We start from the raw sequence: 12,911 nt of genomic DNA on the forward strand, positions 1-12,911 counted from the left end.
TAGGGCTTTGTTTGCTGTGTAGCTTGGGAATGGTTTTAACGTGCCTCAGCCAAGCATGACACTGTAGAATGCTCATGAGCCTAACCACTGCTCAGCCAAAGAAACAAAAGAAAGTGGAAATTGTGTTTGCTTTTCAAGGAGCTTTGCAATCTTGTTAAATTCAGATTTCTGCCATACAACCCCTCCCAAATATTGTTGCAGGGGCTAGGAGACGCCACTGCAGGGAGCTGATGGACGTGGCTCTGATCGCCATTGCAGGCTTCATTGCTGCACTGAGTCTTTTCTTGCTGGCCCCTGCCTGCCTGACTTGCCTGGCCTGGCTGTCACTACTCCATCTTCTGCTTTCCGCATGGGGACACTGGGGTCACGTGATGGATCATGTGCCTTACGCCACCCTATTTTTTACATCCTCTTACGGCACCTTGCCCATGGTCAACTCATCCAAGGCCATTGTCATATGCTGTTTGCCCCTGTTCACACCTGGTCCTCTTCGACTTCTCGTTTGATTCCTTGCTTACTGATGTGAGTGGTTTTGTTTGCTATCACGCTGCCGACATGGTCATTGTCTCAACTCTGCTACTCCATTGTTCTACTTCTCTCCATTCTGTCACATGCCATTCCTGTTCACACTTCCCGTTGACTCCTGCTTATTTATCATCATTGCTTTCATTCTATCTCTAACCTTTTCTTCCCTCCCATTTTGAATCAACCTTTCTTTCCAATTGCTGTTGGCCTCTGGAACACCAGACCCTTATGTAATAAATCACATGCCACTCTCGATTTGTTCCAGTAATTGGGTCTTAATTTTCTCTGTCTCACAGAAACCTCAATCTCCCCCTCTAATACAGCCACTCCTGCCTCTCTTTCTTCCTCTACTTGCAATTTCTCTTACTCCCCCCATGCATCTGGTCACGGAGTAGGTAGTACGCCAGACATCTTCTGGTCCTTCTGCCTCTTTCCCTTCTTTCGAGGATCACTGTTCATCGTTCTTTAATCAGTTGCAAATCTGTTTTCTAATTATCTATCATCCTCCTGGACCACTTCATTCATTTATCTCAGATCTTGAAGTTTACTCTCTACCCTTCTCCACTCTTCTTCTCCTCTCTTCCTACTTGGCGATTTGAACCTAAACCTTGACTCTATTCATTTCTTCCACTAATGGACTCATACCATTTCTCCGCTCTTGACTGTCCGCCCGCTCATATTTCAGGTTCTTCCCTTGATGTTCTTTTCTCTTCAATTCCTTGTAATGCCTTTGTCTCTTCCTACCCTATTTACTCCTCTGATCACTTGTTCTTGTCTTTTTCTATCATTTTCTCTCCTCGCCCTCCCTTACCCCCTCTACTAACTTGTTTTTACATTTACGTTCTTTTGATCAATCCTCCTTTATATCTTCTTTGACTTCCTCTGTCCTCCCACTCACTCTTGCTCTACCCATACCGTTGATTCTGCTCTGGATAGTTTTCAAGCAGCTCTTACAGCCACCTTCTATTCTCTTTATCCTACACACTCTTTTACTCCTTCTTGTAAACCCCCACGTCCATGGCTTACTACTTCTCTTCTTGTCCTTCACACATCCCTCCAGAAACTTGAACACCGGTGTAAAAATCCCTAATCCCCTTTTTACGTTAATCTTGTGTGTACTGCTCACTCTTACTATGATTCTCTTCTTCTGGCAAATAAAAAGCAATACTCTTCTTTGCTGACTATCTTTCAGCACCGTTGTCATCTCTACCAACTTCTTAAATCTATTATTTCTCCTCGTTCACCTGACCCATCCCACCCTTCCTCTCTCCCTGCTTCTGAACTTGCTCACTATTTTGCTACTAACGGTTCCAATCTATGTGCTTCTTTCTCTCCTTCCTCCTATTCCTCGGTTACTCCTTCTCCTTCTTTTCCCTCACCAAGTCCTTCCTTTTTTGCTTCTTCTCCACTCACTGAAACGGTTACTGCTCACTTTCTTTCTGGGCTCACCCTACGGGCTGTGCCTCTAATCCTATTCCTTCCACATTAATTCCTGTGCGCTATACTAAAATTCTCTCATATATTACTATTCTTATTAACCTTTCTCTTTCATCTTCTGTTTTCCCCAACTCCTTTAAACATGCTACTGTCATACCTATTTTAAACAAAAACATCACTGGACCCTTTCCTCCCCACTAACTAGACCTATGTCCCTACTTCCTTTCCTATTCAAACTCCTAGAGAGGATTTTGCATTCGCAAATCTCATCCTACCTTCATCTTCATTCTCTTCTTTCCCCACTTCAATCTGGGTTTAGGTCTGGCCGCTCTACTGAGACTGCCCTCCTGCACATCTCAGACGTTCTTCTTTCTGCTCTGCACAATAAACTCTCCTCTATTCTGATTCGACTAGATCTTTCTGCAATTATTTCACACTGTCGATCATCCCACTTTGATATCTACTCTTTCCTCCCTGGGCATTTCTGGGTCTTTTCATGCTTGGTTCAAATCTTATCTTTCTGGCCACACTTACTCAGTATCTTGGGCGGGCCAGCTTTCTCCTCCCATGCTCTCCTCTACAGAGTTTCCCAAGGTTCTGTCCTTGGTCCTCTCTTATTTTTGCTCGATACGATTCCTCTCTCTTCTCTTATTTCTTTGTTTAACCTCTCCTGTCATTTCTATGCTCACGACTCTAAAATCTTTTTTTTCCTTTTCTGAATTCTCTGAATCACTTTTTTTCCATGCAAGCTTGGACAATCTCTCACTTTATTCATCTAAATCCCTCAATATCTGAAAGTCTTCCTTCCCCCCTCTTCTCTTTCTCCTTCTCCCCCTCCTTCCCTTCTTTTCCCTCCTTCCCATATTCCCCTCTGTACCACTACCCCAAATTTAGGGGTTCACTTTGATCCCTCTCTTTCTTACTCCCCTCATATTTCTCTTACTGCCCGTTACTGTCACCTTCTTCTTTATAATCTCCATCATGCTCATCCTTTCCTGTCTTTACACGCTACCAGACTCTATATCTGTGCTGTAATTTTCACCCGTATTGACTACTGTTCTCCTAATTGGATTACCTGCTACCCATCTTGCCCCTCTTCATTCTATATACAACTCTGCTATCCATCTACTTTCTGCACTATCCCCTTGATTTTCCATTTTGTCTGCTCTCTCTACTGCTGCCATTCTCTCCTTCTTATCTCGTCTTTTGTTTCATTTTCTTTCTATTGTTTTCAAATGTCTTCATGGTCTTGCTCCTCCTTATCTTGCTTCTCTTAGTGCCTTCTATTCCCCTGTCCGAGCTCTTCGTTCTGAATGCACATTTCATTTGGTGGTTCCGAAACCCCCTTGTGCTTTATCCCGCTCCCATTCTTTTTCTCTTCTCACTCCACTCCACTGGAACTCTTTTCCCTCTTTCAATTTAGTTCTTCCTCTACCTAGTCTCTCATTCATACCCACCTAAAGTCCTAGTTTCTATCCCGGTCTTCTGCTTTGTGATTTATTCCTCGATGTTCATCAAAAGATTGTACCATTGTTATTTTAACTTTGTTATGGTGGAAATACAAATACAAGTAGAAGGGATTCGCCTTTGTGTTTTCTTGGGCATTGCGTTAACATGCCCAGGCTTACCATGACACTGTGGAAGGTTCACATATCTGACTACTGCTGAGCTAAAGACAGACTTTGCATCCTTAAGCACTTTATACAGGAGCAGAACTAGGGCCTTCTTAGTAGAAAATCCTTGTGGTAACCATGACTTAGAATGCAGGAGGTACTGATAATCAGAATGCTAGTGGAGGGTAATGTCATTGTCAAGGCAATCTTGTCTATGAAGGCACATTTTACACTTCTCTTGCTGGTGTGGTTAATTGGGTAGAACAAAGAGTAAAATTGTACTGCTTTAAAGGAGTAGTTAAAGATGTTGTAATTAGGGCACAGAATCAGCATTAATGAGAAGGCAACTCGCTCTGCAGTTGTTTTCAGTCTGATCTGCAAGATGGTGCTGTTGGGTATCTAGCATTTGTTGGGGTTTATCCTGCAAGATGCGATGTCGGTTCTACTTAAGACTGTAATTGTCTTCCTAACTTGAATAGCTAGTTGCTTGAGCTACTTTGCTATGAATGTCATTTTAAGATGCTGATAAGATAGCTGAGCGGGTTGAGCACTTGATGCAATCTATGTGTGATCCACAGATCGCAGGTTCGAATCCCGCCAAAGCTAACTCAGCCTTTGATGTTTTCAATGTCGATAAACAATACCAATGTATGTAAATATGTTCTCTGTAAAGTGCTTTGGCGTAAGGCGCTCTATAAATAGCAAATCATCATTTTTATTGATTTACCTATACCTGAAGTGAATTATACCTAGCTCAAAGTACCTAATATTACTGGGCACAAGTCCATCATGTCTCCTCTTCGCCTCCCCTACCACTTACCTCATGTTCTCCCCAGACATACTTCTATACATGTCCAACGCATGGTGCCGACACTCCTGTCAGCTTGCAAACCCAATGCTCTCTCTTGATATAGGTATTGTTTCTTACAGACTAATCTTGCAAATGCCTCCACACTACTAGGGCCCTTTTGAACACCCCTCAAGTCCGTCGCACAACCGCTCACCATCTGACTGCCCCTAGTTCCATTGGTTCTATATATTGCCATCACAATAAAACTCTGCTCTAATCCGAGCTGTACCCTCCTGAGTCCTACACTCATGCGTACTCATGCTTACCAGTAACATATCACATTTGATAAACAAGCATCCCAGCTTTGGCAAACATATTCTCTCCCACTCATCCCAATAGTTTTTCCTTTATGATTTTGGTCCATTCTCTAGTTTCTCTTTCCTGTCACCTCCTCGACAAACCTCCCCTTCCTTTCCACAGACTAAGGTCCGGGGACACCATGGCAGGGTCACAATATGCCACCTTTCAGACAATGCCAGTCACCGTAAGGCCACTATGGTGGTGATGGGCACAGTTTACATATTGGATAACATAACATAGAATCGCATCTTATAGTATATGTTGTTGTACGTGTCTGAACACCCCAAACTAACAATTGTTCAATGATATTTTGAGGTATGGATTTATTTCAACAAATTTGTCAACCTCTCATATACATACTCATGGTAAATCAGTATGTGTTTTAGTTTTAAATACAAAATTTCGCTTCCTTGCATAATAGGGTGGAGACTGTCTGAAACATTTAAATTCATAAGCAAATACACAGTCTCTGCTGCTCCTTTTGCATTTTAAAGTAAACCATATTTTTTGTTGACAGCTTGATTTACCATGTGGTTTGGTGCTTTGCACATCTGATTTATTGAACACATGGTACTATTGTAGCTTTCGAAAGACAACTATGTAGAAAGCATTGAATGCAGATGGAATATGAAAGATGGGAGGAGATATAGGGGTTATTGCCAGTATGGGGCTATTTCACACACAGAAACACGATCATACCCATTTAACGTTACGGCCACTCGTATCTGTGGTGAATTCACCTGATAAAAAGGGTTGTCCATGATTAGATCAATTTAGAACTGTCCGAGGGAGAAAAAAAAATGAAAGTCATTTAAACAAAAATGACTTTCGATTTCTTTCTCCCGCAGACATTTCAAAATTCGAATAAATATCCTATTCACTTTTTTTTTCTTTCGTTCATTTATACAGATGCCGATAAAAAAGTGGTTGTAACATGGTGTTAGTCCCCTTCATGGAGTTCCATAGGAATCAATTGAGGACGTGGGGGAATTACCACAGGTGGCAGGTAATTCCACCTCCAGCACGTTCACCAGTTTATAGTGGTAAAGTGGAGAAAATACCTCTAGCCATTTGCTGGAGGTATCTCCTCTACTTTTCCTCCAAGCCGGCAGAATGGTGATTTGATAAGAGTCGCTGTCGTTCTGTTACTGCCCCTTTTTACTATACCACTATACCCTTAATGACCAGCAGAGTATGCTGGCCATGGAATCATGAAACCTAGCCTAAAATCCCAGCTGCTCCACTTAAGTATGTGATCTCGGACAAATCATTTTGCATTAATTTGCATTCACCTCCTTATCTGACAAAATTGGAATTGCCTTGAAGTGATTCTTTTAAGTGTGCACTATATAGAGACACACATAATGCCTGATTAACAGACTGCACTGTTGTAATATCTCTTATGTGACTCACTACCATATCAATTCGGAACCATGGTTCTCTCCTCGTAGAGTAAGTGAAATAAATAAAACTACAACAGTACTAATGTGAGGGCAGGATGGCTGCGGGGTGGTTTGAGAGCGCAAATGAGAACTTTTGCATGAGAGGCTTGAATGCATGTGCTTAAGACTGAAATACATCATGCACATGTGAGGCAAAAAGGGAATGTTTCAAATAAAAGCACTTAATACAGCGCTGGTTACAAACTCACTAAACTGTTCTTTTTAGTTGGTTACACGCATAACTCAATATTATTGACAAAGCTATGCCCCAGCACATATCCTCTCCAGCCCATCCATGTGTGTGAGTATGTGTGGGCACATTTGCATGTGCACGTGTGTGTGTGTAAGCGCGCGAGAGAAGACGTCCCTTTTTTCTATACAGAATATGAACTATTAGCTTTGTCAGTGCTTGTTTTCAAGACACGCATAGTTCGACCATTCTCAATAGATGTTTGTCTCCATACATAACGTCATATGGGTCGATAGCTGCAGGTGTGACAGGATCTTATCAGTGGATGCCAGTACTTGTAAAGTGTTAGTCTGTGAGATGAGGGCCGCCCCCAAGGTTGAATCCCGCCCAGGGCTGACTTCCTCCCTCTGAAGTCGTAAATCCAGTACCATTCGAAAAAGGGTAATTGTAAGTCCTATGATTACCGCTCGTGAAAGTTAGATGAGTCTGGTAGGAAGTGCTATACCAGAGCACAATATTATTGTTAAACACCAGGTGAAAAACGCCTACTCACCAATCCAGTCCTGCAAGTACCACATGCGGAAATATGCCATGTGCCCTTGGGGCCTTTTCCTTTCTTTGCATACTGGATTCATATAATTATAAACGCATTAGTGGATTGCTCAAGTAGGGTTCCACCTAACTACGCAGAATCTCATTTAGCAAAAACATCATTAAAATTGCACGTAGCCTCCTGAGAGACTGTATTCTGGGCAGGCTACTTTCCTCCTGACTTAGTTGTCAAATTTCCAGTGCCCTTTCCCAATAACTGTCAAAATAGCACCCAGTATCTTTCAGCAATGCCTTATAGCATATGTGTCTTTTGGTATTCTTGAAAATAACACATTGGGCCTCATTCCAAGTCAGGCGTTCTGGTAAAAAAGTCGCAGTATCCGTGGATACTGGCACTTTACCGGACCGTCCGACTACGGGTCATTACAAGCACTGGCATTGTCGGTAGAGGTAATGATGGCAAATCCCCTCATGTAGTCCATAAATGGGGATTAAGACTGTCCCAATGGCACTCGCGATTCCAGAGGCAATGCCGCCAGACCGAGTACCGGTAAAGGTTAGTACTGAATGCCGGTATCCTGGCTGCTCTACCACCACGATATTGGCAGGGTCAGGATGAAGCCCATTCTTTGTACACGCTGACGCTCTAAATATTCAGCTGCTATTTCCCGCAGTGTAAGGAGCCTTTAGGTAGCGTAGGATTTGATAGGTCTGTTTGTTCACTCTTGTCTCTGGAACATTCCATTTTAGGCCATGTGTTAAGGAACAGATCTAGGTAAAATAGATGAATTACGTATTGTCATTAAGGACCCACTATCTACAGTCTGTTTCTAATTTGTATTAGGAGTTTACAATAACAAACATCATGTAACCATTTGGCCCTTTTTGGGATCAGAGAAAAGAGCCATTTCCTATCAATACAATTCTAAATGTGATCGCTATGTGGTATCAAAACTAAGACCAATTTATAGAAGAAAGCTTTACAGTCAATAATTAAAGGACACATGCTTTGAAGGTGTCTCTGAACTCATTACATAGCCTGGAGGCTATGGTAAGGGTAAGCCACTCTTGCTTAGTTATCTTGTTATGAGGAAGTTGCTGTACGTTTCAGTATCTATGTTCTTGCTTCTCACCTGAAATGTCTGATTTCCTTCCGGAACTGGGATCCATTCATCTGTTGCACATCTACCACACGTTTTCTTTCAGTTTTATCTCTTCTCCTTAATCCAGCAGTAGGCCTTGTTATTGACTCTGTTAAGGAGTTTTGATAGAGACATTCATGCACATGTTTCTTTGTGCACAATCTTGCTTTGCATTTAGTTATATGAAGCATCCCACCAGTAGGGGGCTAACACTCTGCAAACAGTTATGAATAAACATTGGGAATGCTCAGGAGTTTTAAACACTAGACTTTATATATTGAAATACATCATTGCTGCCAAAAAGTGTATTGAATTAGCAGACATTCCTTTTAAATACTATACTTTCCCCACCCTTTATGTTGTAGTAGCCATAGTTAGAGATGTGCCAAGAGTCATTTGTATAATATTAGGACATCTTCCAAAAGCCAATGGGCTCTTAACAGAAGATAACATGAGGAATCTGCTACACAGTTTCCTATGTGTGCATTTGAGATGGCATGTAACTTTATCTCAGAAATAGGGCCATTTCGCCGTCCATTTGCTAGTGTGTATTTGGACTTTTCACACGGGAATTACATTTCTGCTATTTTAGTTATAAAAAATAATTTTGAAGATCATTAACAATTTATCAAATTTCAACATGTTTACAAAAATACAATCAGTTCAAAACAAGTCAGTTAAACAAAAAGAATTGATCTGACAGAATTCACATCATGGGTACAATACATCTATCATCACTTTCATTTTAAATCTTAATGCCTAAAATACCCAATCAATAATATACTTTACAAATTGCTTAAATTAGATTCATTCCATAATGATCCTTAAACCAACAGAATGTTCGCAATACATACATGTTTTATGATAGTTCTAAATGCAGTGATTTTATAAAACCAGTCGCAGCTAGGACTAAAGAGGTTGTACGACCTGCCAAGCACAATTCACATACCATGTCATTCATATCTTCAAAAAAGGAACCTACAAATCTTTTAAAATAAAGAAAAGGCAAGTCTTGGAGGCTTGCACACGAGATCAAAAGATGTTTTACAGTCTCAATCTGTCCATTTTCGTTGCAGATTCAGCAATTCACCATGTCCATCGTCAGAGAGCCGTATTTCCCAAGGACCTCTCTCGTTGGGATAAGATTCCCTTTTGAATGTTAGGATTTGAAGCATAATAGGTTAATTTAATGGGGGCAAACTGCTAAAAAAGGAGCCAATATTCCAATGGTCTTCTGATCTAATTCAAGATGCTGCAATGGCAGTTGTGCATGTAGTTGTGCATGGTGTCAAGGGAGGAGGACCAGTCAGCATGTTATAACATTTTTTTCAAATGCCCAGAGTTTTGGATAAGATCGGTATGTGTCAATCCCAAGGGCTCCAGAAGTGATGAGCAATACGTGACGTAAGCACCAATAAAATCATTACCACCCAACACTGCCACATTTTAAAATCTACAAAGTGTGACTCCTTTAGTGGATCTTAGCTTTTTCGAAAGAAAGATAGAAATTTCCATTACACTCTGAATTGAAGAGAATATATTGCCAGGTCATATCTCAGAGCCTACATAGGAAACAATCCAGGCATTCTGGGGAGTGTTCGCCAAAAAAGCCCCTCCAGGTACTCTAACTAGTTCACAATCCCGGGGGAATAGAGCTCAACTCCATACAACAACTTCGGTTGAACCTTCCCCTCATAAAATGTTAGGTTCGGGCGTCAAAGAAACTAATGATACAGATCAGTTGTACGGGCTGTAAACCAATCTTTCACAATGGTCTTGTTTTCTTTAGCACCAATGGGAAAGCCAAAATACAGGATTCTCTGAACCTTTTCCAGACCCTTCACCCCAACATTTCATCTACATTTTGAACTCTTCTTCGTTTTCTCACACATCAGCACTTTTGATTTAAGTGCATCAACAGTAAGTGAGTGTGAGTGGGCATTCTTTGTGAAGGCAGAAGTTAGGCATTGGGGGCTGATTGGTGTTCGGTCAAAAAGGAGGAAATAGTCTGAGTATGCCATCCATCCTTCAATTTCAAAAGGGCAAACACTGCTGCATTCAAAGAGTCATCAATGTCGCACAAATAGAGGTTGAACAGGCAGGGAGCCAATATGCGACCCTGCCTGACACCTCTGTGTGTTGCCACCTTTCATGAGAGGGACCCTCTATGATCAAGTCGTATCTGAATGCTTGAGCCTTCATACAACCCAATTATTACACGTAAAAGACCTTTGGATATTCCCCAAGATTGCAACTTTGGCCATAATAATCCACGATCAACTGTGTCAAATGCCGTAGAGAGATTGATGGTTGCAAGAGCCTAAAAACATACCCTTTGAAGTAAGGGGTTGCCCTTAATAGGAAGGCTATGGTCATGAATCTGTTTATGTTGTAACCCTGTTTTATGCGCCCCAATGCCTGCAGGCTTTCAGCGCTTTATAAGCACACAACAAATAAAAAATAAATAAAAAAAACGTACACTCTTCCAGCATTCCCATTCCATACCTCACTCAAAATTGATTTCAATAGAAATCCACTTAGAGACACACCCAAAGATTTATGGAATCCTTTCTGCTATTTTTGGATTAACCCCTGATAATTTTTGCCAATTTTGGTAGTGCCCCAACAGCAAGGCAGCAAAGACACTGCTATCAGTGTCAAGTATTTTGATAGGGTGATAATTTGCTGGATTAAAGTTCAAGCCCTTCTTAAATATAGGCACAATGAAAGCAGAGGACTATGAATCTGGAAAAGTATATGTTGCTGTCATGTGGTTAAATTGGTTAAATAGAACAGTAAGGATTGATGCCCAAGTCGAGGGGGTCCCCCTAAATAACAGATTGGATAGTTGGTTCGGACCAGTAGATGTACTGATTTTCACAATCACCTCCTCTACGTCCTCTTTATCAACCAGGAGCCTTCATTCCTCATCCTCCTTCATTTTCAAGGCGGTCACACCCTGGGGCTGAGGATACCGGGAGGCAAAAACATTCTGAAAATAAGCTAACGAGTCATCTTCGTGGACATTAACCTATAAGGAGTCCTGAGAAGTCTCTGAATTGCTTAACAATCTACAAAAAGACTGAGTATTTTCTTTTGTGAAAGTCAGCAGTATTGCCTCTGCATCTCTTTGTAATATCAGGGCTTTTTTACCCTTTTGCTGATTATGATATTTTTGCTTCAAACCTTTGATTTTTGTACATTTTTCAGAGGCTTTCAATACCTTTGCTTTTCTCAAAAAGTTAAATTTCCTTCTCAGGTCTCTCCAACTCAGCCTTATATGAATGTAAATGCTTTCTCCAATCTACTTGGGAACAATTCTTCTTTGCAATCACATCCGCTGCTAGTAGATCTTCCACAAAATTAGCAAACCTAGGGACTGCCAAAGTTTCAAACAATCAGGACTGTGATACCTCCTCCGAACATTGCTGTAGCATTAGTTTACCTGAGTAACAGAAGTGGGGTTTCATTGAATTCTGCACCCTGCCAAATTTACCCTAAAACCTGGAGACATTCCAAATGATGAATCAACCGCTGTCTTGCCTATTCTAATTAAAGCTGAGTGCGGACGATGATCACTAAATTAGGATTTCAGGCTCTGGAAGAGAGTACAACCAATAAATTGGACATGACTGGCAAAGTTAAAATCAAAAACTGATTCCGCTTTCGCATTCGACCAGCTGGGTTGACTCAGAATATCGCATTCGATGGCGCCATTTAACATTTGCAAGTTGAAGCCACTTAAAATATTCCACCATTTATACCCAAATGATTGTTTGTCTTCTTTATTTTTGGAAATCGGGTAATTACACTCATTCAAAATGTCGCATTCAGGTCACCTGAAACAATAACTGACCCACCTGGGTAGGCATTATACCAATCAACAATAGATTCTGACAGATTAGAGTAGTCCTTAAATCTCCCATTTTCACATGCCAATAAATATTCACTATTGATAAATCTACTGGTGAAACTTAGATGGATACAAATGTGAGTGGCTATACACCAAAAGAGATGGCTCTAGAGGCTATCACTAGGTAGTTTTTACTAGACTTAATTGAAGTTAGCAGGCCTCCATACTGACAACCAAAAACTCCCTGATTGGCATTCTGTGCACACACCACATACCCACCCAACACAGGGGAAAAGAGTAACCAAGTTTCCCGCAGTGAAACACTTTCATAAGATTTCAACAACTGCGCCACTATTACGTTTGAGACTAAATGGTTGTGCCCTCTAATATTCCATGACAAAATATGTAGTTGACCGTCCCCATATATCTTTTAGGAGGACTGTCCGCAAACGCAGTTACCGCTCCTACAGAGAAAGCCTACCAACCAAGACCAGTCCTGTATCCTTTCGACATCTGAGGAGGTATTTCTAAAGGACAAACCCTCTCTGAGACAGCCCGAGCCATTGGCCAGTGAAGCTGTTATTTCTGAAGGTAAAGGAGGTCTAAAGGCTTCCCCACTTACATCTAACTGCTCTTGACAGAGAGAGAGGTCAAACCCAAGGGCTTTGACAAATTGTTTTTCTCTCATAATACTCTGGAAAATCATCTTATGGAGAGTTTCCATGTTCCCCTCCTTTGGAAGTGTTGGCGCTGCAACATCACAATTTTTTAAGGCCTTCGGGTCTACTGGGCTAAATTGTTTATCAACCTAAAGAGGGGTCTCCAAGGATTCACAACCCTTTGATCCTCCTAATATGCAGTATACCTGCTGTTGGGTCAGGCCCCCCAGTGAGCCAGAGATCCTGGTTGAGACTTTCTCAGACTCCACTCAATTACCCTCAATTGGATGGACCCGAATAACGGGGGATTTACCAAATGTGACAGCCTTGGGAACCTGCCCACTGTTT

This window comes from Ambystoma mexicanum, chromosome 8 (assembly GCF_040938575.1).
Source record: "Ambystoma mexicanum isolate Mex_15411 chromosome 8, UKY_AmexF1_1, whole genome shotgun sequence".
Taxonomy (NCBI): domain Eukaryota; kingdom Metazoa; phylum Chordata; class Amphibia; order Caudata; family Ambystomatidae; genus Ambystoma; species Ambystoma mexicanum.